Source organism: Buteo buteo, chromosome 2, assembly GCF_964188355.1.
Source record: "Buteo buteo chromosome 2, bButBut1.hap1.1, whole genome shotgun sequence".
Classification (NCBI taxonomy): Eukaryota; Metazoa; Chordata; class Aves; order Accipitriformes; family Accipitridae; genus Buteo; species Buteo buteo.
In genome coordinates, this window is record NC_134172.1 from 59,360,522 (window position 1) to 59,371,362 (window position 10,841).

The 10,841-nt window shown below is 41.8% G+C and overlaps 1 protein-coding gene across 8 annotated transcripts in view; it reads right to left on the bottom strand.

The window, feature by feature from the left end:
• The window catches only part of STARD3NL (STARD3 N-terminal like), a 28,889-nt gene extending 19,073 nt beyond the window's left edge, over positions 1-9,816 (bottom strand). For 6 of the 8 annotated variants that reach the window (XM_075056699.1, XM_075056683.1, XM_075056691.1 and 3 more), the window contains exon 1: positions 9,719-9,816. The gene's annotated coding sequence lies outside the window, so the exon portion shown is untranslated. Of the gene's footprint in view, positions 1-5,486; positions 5,624-7,819; positions 7,857-9,718 lie in introns of those variants that run through there. The other 2 variants (XM_075056650.1, XM_075056658.1) reach the window with 2 other exon arrangements.
• Positions 9,817-10,841: the final 1,025 nt, after the last annotated feature.

The window sequence follows — 10,841 nt, forward strand, 5'->3', positions numbered from 1 at the left end:
TCCCAGGTGCAGAATCCAGCATTTGTTCCTGTTAAACATCATGCCATTGATGATTGCCCGTTGCTCCCATCTATCCAGATCCCTCTGCAAGGACTCTTGTCTCTCGAGAAAGTCAACAGCACCTCCCAGTTGAGTATCACCAGCAAACTTACTAATGGTGCATTCAACTCCTGCCTCCAGAGCATTGATAAAAGCATTGAACAGAACTGGCCCTAGACTCGAGCCCTGAGGAACACCCCTGGTGACTGGTCACCAGTCAGATGGAGCCCCATTCACTACAACCCTTTCAGCCCTGCCACCCAGCCAGTTCTTCACCCAGTGCACCACCTACCGGCTCACTTCACAGCTGGAGAACTTGTCCAGAAGGATGCTGCGAGGGACAGTATCAAAAGTCTTACTAAAATCCAGAAAAACTACATCCACTGCCTTCCCTTCATTCACTAGGCACGTGAAATGACAGAATTTACAAGCCTACTGAAATGTCAAAACTTTTAAGAGGGAAATAAAAAGTCTGAGATAAGAATTGACATTAGTATATTTGTGATCTACTTTCTCCTCACTCCTCCTGACTTCAAGAGGAGTCAGATTTTATCTTTTTTTTTTCTTTTCTTCATAACTGCATACATTCACTTTCACTTTACTCCTACCACCCAAATATTTAGCTAATTTAGCTGACCTCTTAAAAGTTATGAGCAACTGGGTTTTTTTCCTGCAAAGCAGCACAGTTTGCATCTATATGATTTAAAAATAAATGTGTGGTTTGTTTCCTTTTTTTTTAAATGCTTAATTGTTATGGCCATAACTCAGGCTTCCAAGCGGAGAATTACATTTCAACACTTACCCTAGAGAACTACAGATTTTACTTATTAATAGTATTAACTAGTGTAATAAGTGAAAAGTAAAGGAGTTTACTAAAATTAGCAAGGTTAGGACTGCGCTCCTTCCCTGCCCTCAGTGACTAATGAAGACTTTAGTAATCCATGGGGAGAGCTAGCCCATGATTTTTCAGGTTACACTTAAAATTAACACCATTATTTTCACTCATACTGACAGAAGCAGATGGCACACATTGTATGTGTCAGTTTTACATATATTTTAGAGATGCAGGATCAGAATGGTACTTTTCTATCATTACACTATCCCTAATCTTCCATTCTATCATCCTTGTTTTAAATTATATTTATGCTTACTATGTATATGTAATGTTGAGCACCTGCACAACTTATATTACTTTCTTCTTTCCAAGGAAAAAACACACAGCAGAATTAACTGAGAAGAGATAACAGAAGTGATTTAAAAAAAAACCCAAACAAAAAAAAAAAGGGCTTACTCAAAGGGCTAGCAACAGCTCAGCAAAATCAAAAGTAAAAGTGTCACATGAAGGCTATTTTAGGAAAAGGCAACAGTGTTTTAGTTGAAACTATCAGAGAAATCATACCTGCATAAAGGAACTACGCACACAAAGTAATATTGTGTCATGACTGCTGTTGAAACCTATCAAAAACCTAGAATTCTTTTTACCTATGTCTCTGACAACACTGAACACTGCCCAAGAATTCCTACCATAAATAGCTTTTCTGTGAAGGTTAAAAAAAATAATCTGAAAATATTTTTTTTATTTTCAATGAGTAAAATAAGATGACATGGCCAATACCGTGACCAAGATGCTAAAGTGCTGTGAAAACTACAAGGTTTTCCATATTAAAAGAAAGTCTTTCCTGATGAGAAAGCTGACACTGAAACAGTAGTAATAAAGTTTCCTCATATAGAGATAAATAGAACATGCCAGTTTTTTACCTCTCCCTCTCCTTACAAAATCAGTTATTTTCTGATAAAAGGACTCACATTCCTGCTTACACTACCTCTTAGTCTATAGGAACACCCTATGTGGCATAGTAAAAACAAAATTCCTTATAAGACCAGAACTTAATATGGTAACTGGTATTATAATCCTAACGTTCAAACATTTAAGTTATTCTTAAAGACAATTTCAGATAATTTTAATGTACATTTATGTAACATAAAACACAATGATGTATAAGCATAACAGGCAGCATAATACCTACAGGAAAATGGTCTTCAAGTCAGCAAGTTCTGAGTCAGCAACTGTTCAAGCAAGGAGGACCCTGGGCAGTATCCCACCCCACACCCAGCATGGACAGCATTCACCACACAGTGAACGCCCTGTCACAGATACTCCAGGATTTACCCAGACAGCATAGTAAACTATGCCGGACTTGAGTTCACGAAACACATCCTCTTGAAGCAAAAAAGGACCTCAGGGTCTGGGAACTAAGTGTCACACCAGTTTGCTCTCCCACCATCACAAACTCCAACTTCATTCTCTACCTAGGCATAGACACAAATTGGTCCAGCCAACATCTCAGACAGAATCTACAACTAACTGTAAAGACTGCTTTGGTACACCACATATAGAAAGTCTAATAAATTGAGAATATCTGGTATAAACCTGTATTAACCTGCAGGAGTATTAGCAGAATTCTCTCAAAGTGTTTTCTGACAGTCCCAGCATAAACACAGATTAAGAGCCAACACAGATAAACCCAACTTCTCTGAAGCTGAGATAATGCTGACTGTAAAGTAGGGAAAAAATAAACTCCCAAAGAGCTGGAGACTGCCTCCAATGCTTACCTGGACACATTTTTTGTACTGTTCTCTACTATAAATGAACCAAAACCATTCTGCTGACACACTCTCTCCCTCTTCCATTTACATAACTGAAAAAACTAATTTTCATGAAATCCACTTGTAGTGAACACATTACTAGTGACCTCCTGACAGTCATTGCTCCCTTTCCTGAAGGGCACTTATATCCTTTCCAAGCTGCACTCATTCTGTCTCTAGCTGTAACACATCATTGCCTCAGAAGCATTTTCAGGTTTCAATTCCTTTAAAAATACTTCTCAGTCTGAAGTAATGTTCTGTCTGAAACAAATGTTCCTTGGTAAACATGAGGGAGTATTTAAAAAAAAATAAAATAAACAGAGCATACATTTGAGGAAATACACCATCTTAATCTCAAAGCTGATTTAGTTACTTGATATTATAGCCTGAACTTGAAAGTATAAAATTTGGAAAATGGAAATATCTCCAGATGCACTTCCATTTTGCAAATTTGAGTTTGAGCTAAACAAGAACCAATATTATAAAGCCCTTGAATTTCACTACCACAAAACGCTAGTCTAGAGACTGGTCAACAACAGTCTACTACCTCCTGCACATTGATGTGAATAGCAAAAGCAGAATAAAAAGAGAAATTCATATAAAATCTGGCTGACATGAAGCAGGCACACAGAAATGGAGAGAATGAAAACTCAGTAATTTGTGTAGCCACAGAATCACAGAAGTGTTGGTTAGAAGGGACCTCTGGAGGTCATCTAGTCCAAGCTCCTCCCGAAAGCAGGACCAGCACTGCACTTGACCAGTGCTAACATTTAATCAGTTGAGGCTCTCAACAGCTGAGTCTTGAAAACGTCTAACAGTTTCTCGGGGTAACATGCACTAGTACTGCACTAATGCCTACAGAGAGTTTTCCTACGGTTCAACCCAAGTCTCCCAAGCTGCCCCTTGTTATGCTACCTGCTGCTACTGGGATGAGTTTGGCTCCATCAGTCACTGCTTTAAGACTCAAGCTCAGCTGCCAGAATTCAGGCATGAAAGGAAGCCATAAAAAAAAAATAAAAAAAATAGACATGCCATAGCAAAAATTAACCTGCAATTATTTTAAGGCAATTCCAGCTTTTCCTGAACTTTCAGTTTCAGGAAACTAGCTAAGGCTTGTTGGGAGACCTTACTGGCATAACTCTGATATCCAACAATACTCAGAGGTTTATAGGACCACCTGAAGACACCTGCCCTACACACAGTAGCTGCCTTTATAGTCATAAGAAGTTGCCTAATGAGTGATGCAACATGTAGTTTATAGCCCTGCTTACTCCTTGACACATTAGATCAGGCACAGCATCCGAATCTTGAATCAGGTGAAACAAAAACATTTGATGCTGTACTTACTCAAGTTGACCCCCAAAAAATGGTGCCATAGATACCAATTCTGATAACCGTTCAGTCCAAAGAAAGTTTTCCCTCGACCAAAAAGTCTGTGCTTTGTTGCTCCTGGCTTGCACAGTTTGTATTTCCTTCACATTTCATTTGTCTTCTGTGGCTCCCGTCCTCTCCTCTTCAGCTTTATTCTTATGAAATTCCTGCAAACTAGTAAAGCTCACCTTCCTACTCTGTCTGTAGGATATGGTATATCAGCTCCACAATGCCTACTCCAATGTTCACTCCAACACAGATTTCATCTAGTTACACAGTTAAAGATATACCTTATCTTACAGTCAATCCTCTAGACTGAGTTCCTAGCTAGTTATTTACTCAAAAAAAACCAAAAAAGCATTTAGATGGAGTTGAATTTGACAGGCACTGTAGACTTTAATCAAAATAAGATTGAAAAATTCAAACTGATGCATGCCCACAAAATTCCCCAAACATAAGCAGAAGATACTGTGTAACTTTTTGGCAATACTATAGATTTTCAATTAAGCAACATGGCAGGAATTGCAAGTTACAAATATGCACCACATTTAAAGACCAGGAAGACTTCCCATTGGGGGCAGGGCAAGACTTATCAGCATACAGGAGAGAACTACTTACTAGCCAACTAAAGTTTGGCTTTAGCTGAGTGTTCAGAACTACAGTAGCTCTGCTTGACCCTGAAGTAGCAGCTCTTACCTACCGCTCAGGTCAAAATAACATTTCTCATCCAACATGCAAGAGAAATACAAAAAAATATACTTGAGTACAGCTTGTATGGCATACAAATTACTCTTACATTTATAATGCACATCTGGTTTCATACCAATGTGCCCTGAAATAACTTATCACCAAGATTTTGAAAGATAAGCCACCAAGCAGATGGCTAGATGTCAGACAAAAACAAAGCAAGAAGAGCAATTAATTTGCCTTGGTTAGAAAGTGAGCGGAAACACAAGTATTCGTGCTTTTGCTAGCAAATTGATGTTATTTTGTTTTGCCTACTTCCTATTATTTCTTTCACATGGGGTTTAAGTTTTATTTTCTACAAAATGATTACACAACTTTATTCTAAAGTCATGCTATTTACTTGAGTAAGAACTGTATTTGAAAAATATTTAGATAACTTTTCCCTGTAAAAAAGACAACCCACTAGTTGTTTGGGGTCTTTTTTAAGTTTCCTTAAGAAAAATGTGTTCCCAATTTCCTATCCCCTAATGGTGACCTAGTAGAAGTAACAGGGCAGTTGCACACATTCCACATTAGTACTGAGCAATATTTTTCTGAGAACATTAGAAGAAGGTGATGAAGAGTGCAGGGGACAGTTTGCAAGCTAAAAGGAGAAAGAAAAAAAGTAAGTCAATATTTTGGGTCAGCAGGACATCTGAGGGAACAGCAACATCACCCTCCCCCGTCCCAAAAGTGAGACTCACAGATTCAGAAAGTCAAATCCATGTGCTCCAACCTTGGATTACTTTTTCCCTGCAGCTGAAGAAGCCCTGCTACTGAGCAGTGTCCTGCAGAACGCTGCTGTACTTTCACAATCACTTCACTTCTTGCTCTACAACAGCTGAGAAAAAGGCAGAGTAAACAGCTTGTAAATTCAGTATCGGCATTGCCTTACTTTTATCTCCATTGCCACCTTCCCGTCTGTGTTCTTCTTAACAGCACATCCCAGCCTTTTTTATTTCTAAAATGAGCAAGTAGACTTTGTGCCTGCATATGAGCATGCTCAAACCAGACACAGGAAACAGCATATGAAAGAACAGTTCTTCAGAGCTAAACCAAAGTGACCATATTGAAAATATACTCCATGCTGAATTCATGACACACTTGAAAATGCACTTGCCAGAACTCAAAAGGTATGGACTTCAGCTTTTGTTTAATCAGGAGTGTGATCTTAAATATGCAACTATATTCTAAGAAAAATACTAAAAACTAACATACAAAAAGAATGCACCATAATGCATTCCGAAGGTGTGCCTCGGATCTCAGCTGCATTCAAGATATTTAACCACTGCAAACTACAAAACTGAAGTGTCTGTGTTTTATCACTGTTACCTCCTTAGAACACACAAAGAACAAGTATCTCAGTTACAGAATTGACGACAGATCATCCCATTTGAGACCCATACATTCCGACTGTTACGTGATTACCAAAACTAAGTTATTGTTTTCTTAAAAATAAAACATCACCTCTTTTTTTGTTTATATGCTCTAGACTAGTCTTGCCAAAGACCTGAAACTACATCAGGATTTTAAGGTTAAATGCAATCAGCTCCCCACAGTTATATTAATGTATGTATACAGTATGTTTGTATGTTTTATGTATACGTACACATGCTAGTAACACGCAAAATAGTTGCATGCAACAAAAAAAAATTTAAAAAAGCAAAAAAGCCGCTGCTGATTTCTTGCCAAAGCAGGGAGACAGGGAGAAGCAGGCATAAAATAGAAGTGGTACAAAGACAGAGAAAAGACAAAACCTCTGCCAAATCTGGTCTTAATTCTTCTTCACACCTATTACCTGCTCTCTGAAGTTGACTTAGTAGCCAACCCAATATCAGCTCACAGAAATAAAGATTTCACTGCAAATTTTACTCCACCACACACTAAATACTAAGCAACAAGGGTTTAAGTGCCATTCAGTTTCCCAGAGTTAAAACAACTGTAGGCCAAATAAACCTTTTAGTATCAAAAGCATACCTATTTTATCATGTCAGCATTTCTCTGAATATAAAATACAATTCTTTAAAGAGACCAGACATCTTATTGATTGCCTGGAACATCAGGCACAACAATGGTTTATTACATAGGATACTAGTACACATTGTTTGTTTGCTTTCACCAATTCAACAACAAACATATGCCCCAGGGGGCTAGCCAGATACTACTTGGACAAGAAAAGCTCTTCTTTTGCTAGCACAGAATTGCGGGACTCTTCTTGAAATACGTCAGTCATTTTCTGTATTAGTGGGAAACACTCAGGATCTCATCACCCCCTCAAAAACTAGTCAACAAAATGGTGTGAAAGTTTTCTCCAGGCAAACTCAAGCCCTGGAAATTCTTCAGGGTTCCTAAGAAATATGGTATTCTAAGAAACTGACATCCATTTTAGAATACAGAATAAACTTTTGTAAGATTTTTCACTCTTAACTCCTATTTTATAGCTCTTGAAGATGCTTCAAAACAAAAGGAAGTATCAGGTTTTACGTACTATCTCCATTTTTCTCCTTACAATGCTTAAAGGACATTGTAAGGAAATAATTACCCAGTCCAAGCAGCAGCAAATTCTAGCAAAGATCTACATCTGAACTTTGAGCATAAAATATTTATTCTAACACTCCTCCACAAAATTAATTTAGTTTTCCTGTCAGTGCTAGGTAGAAATTAACTCCTGATGTCTGAAGTGATGCTGTTTCAGGGCTTCAGCTGACTGAGTAGCTGATCTTAGCATGAAAAGCGTGATGTCATTACAAGATATTAGTCTGGTTCTTTACTAAGATTTTTCTTTCTTTTCAGCCTTTCATTTTTAATCTTATTCCTAGCTAAATTTAACACAGCAAGGCAGAGAGGTAATACACAAGTTGTCTTTTAACATGATCACTAAGGGTTTCAAATCAAGAACAGATTTTTAGCAGATACAGTTAGAGAACACTTAACAAGCAACACATCTGTGATTCTTCAAAGTGATTCAGCTAACTTGCTGGATGCTGCTGGCTAACCATGAGAAATCACAGTTTCTGCTGTCACAAGTGTGATTTACCATTACCACGTCACCAGCCTTTTCTGCAAAAGCACTGATAATATTGTGCTTGCTGACTTAATTTGCTGAATGAAATCCATCAGTCCTCCTTACTAGAAGTTAGGTTTGGCCCTGTAAAACATTTCAATAAATACAGTTATTAAAACATATGTTTAACTAGGATGGTCTGATGAAGTTTAAAATGGTAAAGTCTAAATACAATTTTTTTGCGTGTATGAGGGCCTAGAACAAATGAGCTAAACTCATTTTGAAAAACTCATGGCTAAACGCTTGAGAATTCAGGAAAAGTAGAATGCATCACGTGAATAAAAACACATTCTAGCCCAAATGCATCAAAAAAATGCCTAATCCATCTGAACTAAGAGTTTAGCAATTCACAAATTTCAGCATCATTAAAAAGGTCAAATATTTCTCTTTCTCTACATACCAAGTCTACAAAGAACAACATTCATCCTGAAAAAGCCTAATACACAAATAACAGAAAAATACTTAGAGGGCAATGTCATAACAACAGGACCACTACTGCATTTTACCCAAAGTATCTGGCCCTGAACACTATCAACAAACAAACAAAAACCCAGTCATTCTGCATCTGGCCTACTTAAAACTGCAAAGCTGATGAAAAACATCTACTAAAAATAATAACCACCCTATTGGCTCATAAATAGAAATGAGCCTTCTCGCAACGTTGGATTGGCTAACAACCCCCCAAAACACTAGGATTTCCAGAACAAAATAACAGCCCTCATAGCAGTGCTCAACAAAATCCTACATCACATTATAAAAGCCAAGCTGACAAACATGCATAACAAAATGTACTGGCAACACTGTACAGAAATACTGTGATGGCCTTACACCTCTAAGCACACTAACGTGATTTTTTTTTAAGAGACTCTTTCTTCATGTTTAGTATTTGTGGTGAATATTTTCCATGTTAAAGTCAATCACTGTATCTACTTACACCTGACTACCACGAAATTGGGAACTGACTCAATGTTAGCACTTTATCAATGACTAACTTTTGACTGCTAGCGCAGATCAAACTGCTGTAAGCTTAACCAGTTGGTTCTGCAGACATACCAGTGTAACCCTTAAGAAACATGCAAAACGTTACATTTCAAGAATGAATGACCTGCTTTTAATTCGGGATGCTGAAATCGGGCAGTGCCTCTCCAGAGTTGCCTAAATTCAGCCCGACGCTAAAATTAAACCTCAGCATACCATTTTCCCATGATGGAAACCAGAGGTTTGCGTGCCCTGGGTTGTTCACACCGCTATCAGCAGAACAAACGGGAGCACTGTACCCCCCTGAAGATGTATTTGCCGACCGAGGATCTCAGAAAAGCAGGGAAAAAACAATCCTCCTCCAGCCTTCAGGTCCTCCAGCAGAAGGAGAGGTGCCGACGGTGCGGGAGGCCGAGGCGCAGGAGCGGCGGCACACGCAGCTCTGCCGCTGCGCATCCCCCGAGCCCCCGCAGGCACACCCCTTCCCGGAGAGGGGACCCCCGCCGCCTCCCGGCACGTCACCTCCTCCTCCTCCTCCTCCTTCTTCTTCTTCTTCCTCCTCCTCCCCTTCGCCCCGCCCCGGGAGAGCGGCGGCGGCACCGGCGCGGAGGGGGGGAGCGGGGAGAAGGGGAGGGAAGGGAGAGCCGGGCCGCGAGGGCGGCGGCGCCACGCGCTGCGCCCCCCGCCCGCCCGGGCCGCCCTCGCGCCGCTCCCCTCAGTCGCGGCCTCCTCGCCGGAGCGCCGGCTCCCGCCGGAGGCGAGGCGAGGCGAGGCGCGGCCAGGCCGCCCCTCCGCCAGCAACGCGCCCCGCATCCCTCCCGGCGTTTTCCCTCCCCTCGCCCCTTCCCCTCGCTCCCCGCTGCCGGGCGAGGGGGCGACGGCGGCAACGCTTACCCCGGGCGCGCCGCTCCGGCCCGAGGGAGAGGGCCCGCACCTCGGCCAGGCGCCGCCGCAGGCCCCGGAGACTGGCGGGGCGGGGCCGGGCGCCGGAGGGGGCGGGGCCTGCTCCGGGAGGGGAGGGGCTCAGTCCCCCGGCCCCTGGCTGGCGCGGGGGCGCGTGGTTTTGATCTTAATTAAGTGTGAGGGATGCGCCGGGGTGTCTCCGGGACGGTCCTGGTACCGCCATGGCCCGGCCTGGCCGTGGGGCGAGGGCTCCGGGGACAAGCAGAGGGCAGATGGCCCACGCGTGGCCCTGTGCCCCGCGGTGGGGGCTCTTCTCTTTAAAGGTGAACACCCCCCACATGGTAATGAAGCAATCAAAAGGAGCAGTGAGAGTGATTATCTGTCGTTGGCCTAAATTCCTCTTAAGCTTCTGTGTCTTGTCATAGCACGGCCCTTATATTTACGGAGACTAGCACCAGAAAATCCAAGCGTGACTGGCATCATTGTGAAAATATGACAGAAACTCAAGAAACCAGCCGCTGAAGAAAACCTTCCTTTCCTTTGGGGAAGCATGGTCTCCATCCTTACTGAACCCCAAAGCTTGTCAACTGCTTACATATATCGTAAGGTTTGTCTGCAGTTCAGTGTTGCAGGCTAGACCCATGATACATCTCTTCTAATAAAACACGTGCAGAAGTGATGTGCTCTGCTGTACATATCAAGTTATACAGAGAAAAGAAGAGCAAACTAAAATTCATCACAGCTGTTGCATTAGAGCAGGGAGACAGAGGAAGGAGGATTAAAGGAGAGGTCTAGGAAAAAAGGCTGCAACTATCTGGCTAGTGGTCACCCACCCACCCCCTGCCTGGCTCCGCAAGACCCCACGTATCTTCAGGGAGATCAGTGCACGGCAGCTGCAGCAAGGGCATCCTGACTGCTGGGGTGTTCGGCCTGGAGTTAGAATACAGCTGGAAACAGGTACCCTAAGCATTTATTATAAAAAACATTATGGTGAATGGTAGCTGAGGTGAACTGCTTCATCCCTGTTCCACAAACCCAGAATCTGCAATGAAATGCCCTGTCGCTACTGCCTGTCATTGATGGGAAGGGAGAGGAATTCCTTTAGCTGTGAGGA